The following is a 12,030-nucleotide window of genomic DNA, read 5'->3' as shown; positions in this document are numbered from 1 at the left end:
GCTAAATTAGGGACGGCTAGCGCAGATAGCCCTCGTGTAGCTTTGCGCGAAATTCCAAAACAAACAAACCAATAGTAATCAGCCATCCCTTTGTTCTGCGCTGACGACACCGAGATTTTCTACTGGTTTGAATGCCTCAAGAGACTTCTTTATAAAAAACAAAACAAAAAATAACTCAAGCTACTCTGCATATATAATGTTAGAATTGGCACTCTGGTCTGTATTACTTATGTATTTATTTTGAAAAGTGAAACTCGAACTAAAGACCTGCTTACTAGACAGGTGTATTTACTAAATATGATATTATTCTCAAAAGCCACAGCCTCAACTTAGTTTCTTAAGCCAAATATCGGCCTTTAAGGCTCGGAATCAAGAAGATAAATATTCAAGATAATGTACTCAATAGTAGTTTTTTTCCACTGCTTAAAATATCCTGTCATTCTGCTGTACTTACTAAAAATGTGAACGGTACAAAAACGGACGATCAATGAATACCTCTAGTATATTTAATATGCAAATTGAACACGTACTCATGGTGCGTCTTTCCTCCCTATATCCGCTACTGAGATCATACTATGGTTACATAAAGTAGACTGTCTCACTTCGGTTGGGTAGGAAAATTGAGTAATATCATTTTTACCTGTTTGGGACTTGAAAGAAACACATTAAGGCTTAGTCTTTTTTGTTGTTGTTGTTTTTTCCGCAAGATACGTAAGTGTTCTTAGATCGGAAACGTTACTCAGAAAAAGAAGTGACAAACACTTTTTGTTACGTATCAGATCTATAAGCTAAGGCTGCACGATTAAGAAACATATTTATCCAGCATTAGGATACTACAGTAGTTAACCTTCGCAGACTATGACGTCTGATAAGTCCAAGACGCTTGAAATTAGTACTAAACCTTGAAACAAGCACAATGTTTTAAAAAAGGCGTAGGCGTCACATCCTTCGCATGTTATTCTAGTAATTACTGTAATTATATCTTTGGTAGAAGAGTCATCAAGGATATACAGTGTGGCCATTACATTTCTTTCTTCATATGTCCGATAAGTACACGCTGAACAGAAATGGTTGTACCACAAGAACATTCGTTACACGTCTTTAAAAGTGTGCGCGAATAGTCATACACTTATCAAAATCTGATTTGGGTTAATATGATAAACATAAAAACTTCTAAAGTAGTATTGTGTCCTCTGTACATTCTAGATGTAGAGTAGAGTAAACTAATGGTCTGTGTGATTTAAAACAAACGCAATTCACTTAATGTTCATTAAGGCTTAATTTGATAGATCTTTATTGATACATTTGGATTACCCAAAGTTAGTATTTTGGATGTACATGGATGTACATTTGAGGGGTTTTTTTCTTTGTGTGTGTCAATCTCTAGAAAAACAGCTCATTCACTTTAGTTTAAAGCAACATCAGTCAATAACGTACTTGTTTGTTTGTTTGTAATTAAGCATAAAGCTACACATTGGGCTATCTGTGCTCTGCCCACCACGGGTATCGAAACCCGGTTTCTAGCGTTGTAAGTTGCAGACATACCGCTGTGCTACTGGGGGAGGGGGAGCGCTAACGTTCTTTACAACAAAGTTTAGAATGTCATACTACATGTTTGAAACCTGAAGGAAACACTATAACATACTTGTATTGTTTAGGTACCTATTTCACGTTCTCAAGCCTATTTTATTGTGGCTATGATAAATCAACTTTTTTATTATAATGCATTAAAAAACTTAGAAACGGCAGTTATTCAACAATAAATAAATACTTAAAAGTATTAAGTTTGATATTTTCGAAAATGTTAGAGGAATTTTATAGGAATGCCCGTAACAGAAATCAGCTTACTTCTTTACGTGTATTTTAGGATAAAACTTTATTTACTGTAGATAATAATGATTTAATTACGATTGAATATTTTATGTGTTTTAGAATATATTTTAGAACCACTGCTTTTTTCCATTCAGTTTTTTATTTGAGTCACACCTCAAACCCAAAAATATTACTGTTAATCGGAGCCAATAATAGTTGTGATATTCAAAAATAGTTGATTTATCTCTCGCTACTAATTGTAAATATACGACTTTGTGATTCGTATTATTAACCCTTATGAGCCATATAAATAAAAGTTAGTGTCCGTATTACTAAAACATTTATAACAACGTCCAGTTTTAAGGCCCTAGTTAATATGTGTGTATACACATATGAACATATTTCTTATTTCACAATATAACATTAAATGTAGACTTTCGTGAAAAAATAACTAAAAAAATCATAAATAATCATAAATCATAAATACTAAATACATAAATACTAAAACATTTATAACAACGTCCAGTTTTACGGAACTAGTTAATATGTGTCTATACACATATGAACATATTTCTTATTTCACAATATAACATTAAATGTAGACTTTCGTGAAAAAATAACTAAAAAAATCATAAACATCAAGATAAAATTTATGATATATGATTATAATGATAATGACTACACATTATAAGGTTTGACATGTGACTGATGCCCGGCATGGCCAGGTGGTTAGAGCGCTCTACTCGGAATCTGAGGGTCGCGAGTTCAAATCCCCGTCACACAAAACATGCTTGCCCTTTCAGCCGTGGGGGCGTTATAATGTGACGGTCAATTACACTATTCGTTGGTAAAAGAGTAGCCCAAGAATTGTCGGTAGGTGGTGATGACTAGCTGCCTTCCCTCTAGTCTTACACTGCTAAATTATGGACGGCTAGCGCAGATAGTCCTCGTGTAGCTCTGCGCGAAATTCAAAAACAAACAAACATATGACTAAACCTGTAACAATTATGATGTTAGAAAAACACTTAGGTTCAAGAAGTCTTGATAGAAATGAATAAAAACACTATAACCCGAGCGCTTTCGGAAAGTGGGCCTTTCTTCTTTAGGAGAAAACCGAACTTGTAACAAATGCTCATCATATGTGATGGTTTTGTTTGATAAACTGATTCGATACACAAAAGCTAGAATGCATAAAACCACCTAGGTAAGGTTTCTGAATTTATAGCAAATACAGAACATCTATATGCTATTAAATGAAACTTTTTTTTACCAGTAGGTGACTTAAAGTTTGTTGTTGATTTTTTAGAATTTTCGTGCAAAGCTACTCAATAGCTATGTGCGCGTCACTGTCACTAATTTTGAACTGATAGACAAGAGTTAAAACTCTTTGACTACTCTTGTATAACCGAATACAAAGATTTAACAGTCACCCTTATAACGTACTTCAGGCTCCAAAGGACGGAAATTGCTTTGCGAACCAGGAATCCTCGGATTCACAATCCAGGTACATTAATCACTAGGTTACACCTGGTCCTCTGAAATATATATAAAAATTGAAGGCATGAGCAGTTAGAAGGTTAACAGACAATATCCACGTGTGTTGTCTCTTTTAGGCCTGTTTGTCTTCTGCTTACGTTGATAAAGTTATGATTGTTTAGTAACTGCTTTTTCGTCTCGTCTTGACTTTAAAAGGTTCTGTAGTTTTCTCTTGATAGGGTTTACTAAGATTTCTATTATGGGCTAATCCTTGAAGACGTACAGTGTTAAAATAAAAGTGTTACGGTCAAGTGCCGAGAAAATGTTCCTAACAATATAAATGACATCATCTTCAATAAATTGAAATTAATAGCTTGTCGGATAGAAGTGAAATTACGTCAGTTCAGCGTAACGAGACGTATACGTGCATAATAGCATTAAGGATGCAGCGTAGATTACCTTTTCTAGGAAACATTTATAGCCATAAGGTATTCCTTCTTTTCTAATATACGTCTATTTGTTTGAAGTTAAGCACAAAGCTACATAATGGGCTATCTGTGCTCTGCCCACCATGGGTATCGAAACCCGGGTTCTAGCGTTGTAAATCCGCAGACATACCGCTGTGCCACTGGGGTGGAGCAACATACGTGTATCATTGGTTTACCTATTTCAAGTGAAACTCTGGTCGTCAACATGATTAGGCTGTTGCTAAAACAATAGTTTACAGAGAGTAAAGCAACAGCTTCACAGGATGTCTGGGTAAACCCTATATTTAGAAAACGTTTTACCAGAGGGTAATTAACAAAAGTATAGAAACTATTTCAATTGCCTGTTAAACAGATACAAATAGATAGATTAATTATTTTGTTAATTAAAGTCGCATTTTTTGAAATATGTTTACTGAATACTAATTCCTCATCCAAGAACCATTAATGGTATTTATCAGTATGTTGTGAATACTGCAATAGTTTCTTTGTGTACAAGTAATAAGAAATTAAGTACGATATAGGGATGGCTATTCCAAAACGTACAGAAACAAGGTAAGAATGAATACACAAAGTACATACAAACATCCCTACATAAGTAAGTACTGATTCAATCTTACAAGCTTATGGTTATTAGTCACTGTCAGACTGTATAGCACTATTCAGTTTAAATGCTTTTATTCAAACTTAATTCATACAAATGACACGAATTCAGCATTTACTTGTAGATAAAAGTTATTATTGAAAAGATTTGGCTACTTATGTAGTGATTTTTGTATAGTTTTGTATGTATTCATTCCTAGCTTGTTTCTGTAATTTTGGTATTGACATCCCTGCATCATACTTGATTTTTGCAATTTTTTCTACCTCTTTTTTTTAAACAATTTCCTTAAAGTAGGTTGATAAGTGAACATTTGTTATATCTTTATAATTCAGTGGTAATATATATATATTGTTAATATCGTATACGTTTTGTCAGTTTCTTCATTTTACTTATAGAATGACCCCAAATATTGATATCATACCACACAATTGGCTACAATAGATCATTAATTATCACTGAACATAATCTGACTTCTTTATACTTATTGTTGATGAACCTACAGTAAGGAAGGAACATATAAAATGTATTGCTGTATCATCCTTATATTCATGTTTGTATTATTTCTATCACTGCCATCCGTACATCATTTTACATTTACAAAATGTTTTTATTACTTGTTTTGTGACATTTTTCCCCTGATTGAAATTTAGTGTATTCTGCTGATGTGTGTAATAAACTTTAAATTATGTGTATTGATTTTTTTTTACTCCTTCACTTCATACATAATATAGGGGTTGACACCGACTGTATAGTGTACAAAGCATTGAGTATTATACATGTTACAATCGTATGATGTTCATCTATTATTGACTGGTAATTCCTGTTTCACTCTATACTTAAGTTTTTAAAGTACATCAGGAGTACAGTGGATGATTTATCCATAAAACTTTATTACAATTAACTTAATTAATGAACAACAAAGAATATTTCCATAAACCTTGTTTTATAATATGTTTTCACTCAGAATGTACTAAAGTATAATGAACTGTACAACATAACAAACAAAACCATGAAAGGTTGGTTGTCTCAAATGTAATTTAAATAAAAAGTATAAGATGGCCCAACATTATCTTTCTTATTTTATAATTTAATAATGAAATAACCAAAGGAATAAAACCACGCAGTTTTCAACATCTTGTAGCTCAACTTAAACAATTTCTATTGTCATGTTTTTTTCACTCTTGTGAGTAGTGTTACCCCGTAAAATGGCAAATGTGCAAGAAAAGGCTCAATGCGTCATTTGGCTTTAAGAGATCAAGTAAGTGACTGTGATTCAGTGTAATTACAGATGCCAGTACAAGAAAGAACCATCATCAAACTAACTATCTGGGAATGGATGAAGAAGATGTTGGAGATAGGCAGTGTCACAATGACCGGAAGATGGAAGACCCTCTATCATTTCACTAATTATTCAACGAAACTTTATTAGGACTCAACCAACATTCAAAGCTTTTATTCATATCAAAATTATTATTAACTTTGATAAAAAATTAGCGGAAGTTCAGACACATTAATACCATATATATTTTTTAAGAATTCAGACTAGTAATCTTTTGTTCGTTTAGTTATTTAATTTGCATCCTGGAAGCTCAGCAATAAGCTTGAGAGTTTTATAACGCCAGGTTTATTTCAGGTATAGCGCAGCCCATTTTAGAGATTTTATTGTTTACATAAACAATATAGATTCTTTTTTACATTTTTCCTTTTCGGTATTAGTTTTCAAGAATGTTTCATCATATAGTATTATGGATAAAAACTTTAATTACGCACTTGCTTCTTTGTATCTTAAGTGAAATCAAATCACAAAATAAGTTTAATACAGATATTCCCTATTGTTCACTTATGTCAATTTAATTAAGATAAAGATTGAACAAATATTCTTCAGGGTACTCATGTAAGGTTCAACAAACTGAGTTAAAGACATTTTTGTTTTTTTAACGCGTAAGACAAGACAGGTTAAGATTTACACACATAATCTCTAAGGCACCCCTGTAATATTTCATATAATAAGGTTTAAGGATACGAGCAAGATAACATTTGAAAGAGTTTTCTAGGGAATATTATTTAAGGTACGGAAGATACTAAAATATGGCTAAAGAAGAAACTTCCTCAAGTACTTATTTAAAATTAGTTTAAATAAGGACCGAAGGAGTATTCCTCAAAGACCGCGTATAACATTAAAAAAAGTAATAAGATATTCCCTGAAGTATATGTATAATATGAGGCAGCAAAGTAACACGCATAATAATTAATTACAGCTACAGCTAAGATCTTAAAATATAAAGAAATCGCTGTCGGAGAAAAAAGATGTGGTTTATATATATTGTAAACCTACTAAGGTTATCTGCCACTGTCCCTAGTTTTGAATTACTGACCAGAAGGCTAGTAGCCAGTCAGTAGCATCTATTACGCTAATGAATGGACTGTCATTTTTATAACGGATCTACAGATTAAAATACGGTGAATATTTTTTGGTATCGCACGGGTTCAAATCCGGCTCGCCAGCTTCAGAATCTAAAGCTCCACCACAGAGATATGAAAATACCCTTCACACTTGTTATAATTGCTTTCATTAATTCAAAAACTGGAATTGAACGACATATAGTTTAATTTATTTCCCCTTTTTTTCAAGTTTTATGTTTTGCGATTTAGATTATAGATTTTCCTTGCTATACATGTTTAATAAAAGTTTTGGGTACGATAGGATCGTTATTTTACTTTAAAATCATCGGTAAAGTCAAATACTGTCCTTTCGGCCTACTTATAACCTTTCCAACAGTGTTTGCACCATTATTTTAACGTCTATCAGTGCGAATTTTTATAAACATGTAAAAGTACTAGTTTTTAATTTTATTATATTTATTGCTTATTAGTTACAATGATATAAGTTTGTTTTCATTGTAACTTATTCCTAAATTTTTCACAGTAAGTTCAGATGCTCTTTGCAGTGAATTTACTATTATACAGATAAACCCGACCAAATTCCATATAAGAAGTGAGTCCCGGATCAGCAATAACCCAAGTTTGTTTGTTTAAGAGATGGCCAGAAGTATTTGGATGGGGGAAAAAAATTCACAACTAAACATAGTTTTCTGTTTTAATTTAGATTTTCCTTTCAATTGAGGTCTATATAATTCAATAACTCATTATACAAAATTAAAGAGAAAAAAATTATGCTCATTTCATCGAATACAAGAACATGGTCAAAAGAAAGGCGTACATGTATCCTTTAAATATAAGCCAAGATCTGTCTGCCCGTCCTTGTTATACAGCATAATCTCTACACAAGTATGCATGTTTCTACTTTTTCATGTAAGTTGAATGAGTCCAAATTATTTCAAATGCCAATGGCACCAAACATGACTATATTTTTTGTATAAAAGAAAGTTTACTGATAAATAAAAATTAATGTAGAATTTAATAAATTAATAAAATTAGTTCATGTTTTCTTGTAAAGATTATAGCATAACTAAGTGAAAGTAAATTCGCTTACAATTAACGAAACAGGCAGCAAACGACTAAAATACATCATAACTAAAATTTGCACCAGAAACGATTTGTTAAAAGTTTTATCAAACCTAACTCCTCCCCGATAAAGGCTCGTCTTTAAGCATGAGTCTGAAAGAATTTTCCTGTCTATTTATTATGGTATTGGTTTATTTTCTTGTCCTAATGACCTTGTGTTGACAACAGAAAACGTCAACCAGGTTATTTATCGTATTATATGTTTGAAAGTGATTTAATTTGCATCCCTTCTAGCTCAAAGATGTTGTTTCTTGCTGATTTTTTTTTGGTGAAAAGCTACACAGTGGGGTATCTGTACTCTGTCCACCGCGGGGGATCGAACCCCGGACTTTATTGTTGTAAGTTCATAGACTTATCCCTGACCTATTGGAAGACATCTGAAGAAATGCCCTCTGGTGGGTCAGCGGTAAGTTTATGCATATTGTTTATAATAATCCAACTAGCAGTTTATATGTGTTAAGAATATAATACTGAATTAAGAGAAACCCATAGTTGTTCAATAATTCAATGTTATTTATCCTTTGTTTCGTGCTACTTGAATTTTCTTCAGAATTTGACTAAAACATGGTATATTTGCTAATCTCTTTTGAAAGTAATTTCATGCGAACCTCTAAAGAAAAAGTTGTCTTTAGTTGAACAAAGGTCTTGAGAAACAAATGAAACAGAAACCGTCAGAATTGGAGAAGTTTTGGCGTCAGTCCAGTACTCGAAGTGGAGCTGATGACTATACGCTGTGTTGATTATGATGTTTAGCAAGATGACGTCAAATAACGTTGGAAAAATTTCAGTAATTACACGGCAGATCCTCAAACTCACTATTTACCCGGAAGCTAACAGCGAACTTTTTTAACCCTTGTATGAGAAATAGTTTTCAGTCTATTCAGTTAGATTATCTATCCTTTTGAAGGGAATAAAGCAACAGCATATTATAAGCGTTTTTAACGTTAGTTTCAAAGATTACGTTCAGCTAACTTAGTCTCAAGAAAATATATATCTATTTTACTATAGATACTATTAGCGTCTTTTAGGCTTCAACAGTGACGTACCACGGCATTTGTTGTAATGAAGTATATACTTAACTCTCAAGCTTAAGAAGTTATATACGGTTGAATCATTTAAAAAAAGAAACAGAAGCGGAAGGTTATCCAGTACAGGTATGTCTTCGTCCATATTAAACACTAACATATCATAAGAACAGCCCCCCCCCCCAGAGGCACAGCAGTATGTCTGTGAATTTACAACGCTAGAAATCGGGTTTTGATCATCGTGGTGGGCAGAGCACAGATAGCCCAGTGTGTAACTCTGTGCTTAACTTTATGTAAACAAACAAACAAATCAGAATATTAGTGTAAAATAACGAATAGTTTACATTGAGCCGTCGACACAAATGAATATTACGGTTATTGACACAACCATTGCAGCTTAAGTATTATGCTGTAATATTGCAACTTGAGTAGTAAAACTATGCTCTACTTTTTTAACATCAGCACTGTATCTACGTTGTAATACTGCAACTCGATTACCACGGAGCTGTAATATTACATCTTTAGTTATGCTGTAATATTAAAACTTCACTACTAAAACTATATGTAAACTCTAATCTGTTTTACTACTTGAAAACTACTGCTGTTAACTGAAACATTACAAGTCGAATAAAGTTGATGTTGGCTGTAGAATTGTAACTTCAATATTACAGTTGTTACTGTAACATGTCAAGCTATACATTAAACACGTGCTCGTAGTATGAAAAGTTTGCAACAGATACACTGCTTCAGCTTTTCCTGACTTTCACTTTTCCTAGCTCTTTGTGAAGAATCATTCAGATTTTTCATCAATATGCAAAACTTTATAACAATTTTAACAAGCCAGACAAAATATACAGTTATATGACTCCTTCATTAATCGATCATATTCTTACTAATAGATTTCATACTAATCATTGTCTGTGTGTAAAGTTTCTACTTTCTCTCTATATATTTGTCTGGGAAATTTCTGTCTACTTTTCCTCTACACATGCATGTTTGGGAAATGTATGATATTTAGAATAACATGGTCCTGAATTCATTTACATACTAATTTTTAGAAAGCTTTAAATAACCAATTAAAACTTGAATAAAATCATTAAATAAATACTTTCCATTTAACTATATTATAGTTATAGTTACAAATTTAATAGCTTTTGAGGGTGGGTGAATTCAGTTTTTCATGACTGCTTAAAGAATATAAATTATTTTTTCGATTTTTGTTATATTTCAATAAAAATGAATTGCATTTTAAAAATAGAGAACAGTGTACTTTACGTATATCTTACTATTAAATATAAAGTACCTTGTAATTCAATTAAAGACATAAACATAGGTTAAAAAGAAGATAAAATCAAGCTAGATTCAGTCTGGCAAAAATGTGAATATCAAGATATCCCTCAATATCAGAAAATGTTTCACAGAAAGTGATCTAATAAGAGCTGTAGCGTTTTTGTCAACATACAGTGTATTCCAATTATGAATTTTTAAAGACCTTGTTCCTCTTTAATTTTCAATCTACATTAAACTAGAAAACAGACAATAGTTACTATGTTTAAAAAATGTAGCACTGAAAAAACCCTTTTTTGGCTGTAGTCAGCGCCATCTATTGAGGGTTATGTTTTTACAGTAAGTCTCTACAATTAATTTGAAAGAGAAACACTGTATCGAATAAAATGTATGATACTGCATCATTTTTCTTTGCTCACGCTATTAACCAGTACTTATATATATATACATAGGTGAAAGTTAATTAAACAATAAACGGTAGGTAAAGTATAAAAGGCTTATACAAGTGATTCTCAAACATTGCTAATAAATTATTAGTAACGACACCAGACTGCAAACATCAAATACCATTAGATGAAGCTCCTGTTTGCACAAAATCAAATATACACACCTCTGTGGATACTGATTCTAGTTAAAAACATCTCTGTGTGTATTGATTCTAGTTAGACTCTGACGCTCTGTACAGTTCTCGAATAGTTTCTTTTGAAACCTACTTAGTGAAAGGCAACATTGGAATATTGTTTAGTGACGTAAGAAGGCTAAATAAGTAGAATTAAAAAAACAAATGTATCTAGAGGTTTTTAATATTCGATCCGAGTTTTGTAACACAGTTTTACTAAGAAGCGTATACAAGTCTTAAGTCATTATGCTTGGTTAAAGTTCACTATTAATATTAGCAACAGCAGTACATGTTATGATGGTGATTGTAAAAAAGAAAAAAAAAACACTTTCTATGTTTGTTTCTATAATCACTGTGTTAACTAAACAGTAGTGATTTAAATAAAATTTCAAACCCTGGGTTTTAGCAGTTTATGTCCAGAAACTTACTGCTGACCCATTGAGAAACGTATGTATGGACACGTAAAAGAAAACAAATATTGTTTGCTCTTAATTCAACACCAAGACTTGTGTTATTTTATTTCTCAAAACCCCGAGCTTTAAAATGTTGACTGAAAAGTAAAGTTGCTTTTCAGCACCGCAGACACATTAGTTTTGTGCTCCACTGAGTATAATTAACAACATTAAGATACGTGAGATGCTTGTACTTTTCACAAAACTAGGAGACAGCTGTTAGCTGATTTCAGTAATTCGACAAAAAACAAAGACTTGGAAACAACTCGCAACAAGGGTTTTGCTGGAAAAGTTTTATGTAACAAAGTTTTACTCACGAACCATGTCTAATTCTTCCTTTATTGCTTTAAAGCTATAATGTAAAGTTTTAGCTCTGGTACATTAATTCTCCTTACACTTAGCCACTGAAATGTGAAAGTGATGATTAGTTTGTGGTTGAAAATCTTATCTTTCCGCTCAATAAGCAAACCATCCATTATCTGCTCATAGGCTTGATATAATTCGATAAGTGCTTGAACTGTGATAAAAACAGTCACTGCTAACTGGCAGCTAGAACTCAGTAATTATTAACGGTCGAAACATTCTTTGATATATGATTATGGTGTGATAAAGTTCAATAGATACTAGTTGGCGTGGTGAAATCAGTAACTGATAGTGAGTATAATAAAATCAGTAACTGATAGTGAGTATAATAAAATCAGTAACTGATAGTGAGTATAATAAAATCAGTTACTGATAGTGAGTG

This window comes from Limulus polyphemus, unplaced genomic scaffold (genome assembly GCF_000517525.1).
Source record: "Limulus polyphemus unplaced genomic scaffold, Limulus_polyphemus-2.1.2 Scaffold208, whole genome shotgun sequence".
NCBI lineage: Eukaryota > Metazoa > Arthropoda > Merostomata > Xiphosura > Limulidae > Limulus > Limulus polyphemus.
The sequence above is the reverse complement of the archived record's forward strand: the minus strand, read 5'-3'. Positions refer to the sequence as shown.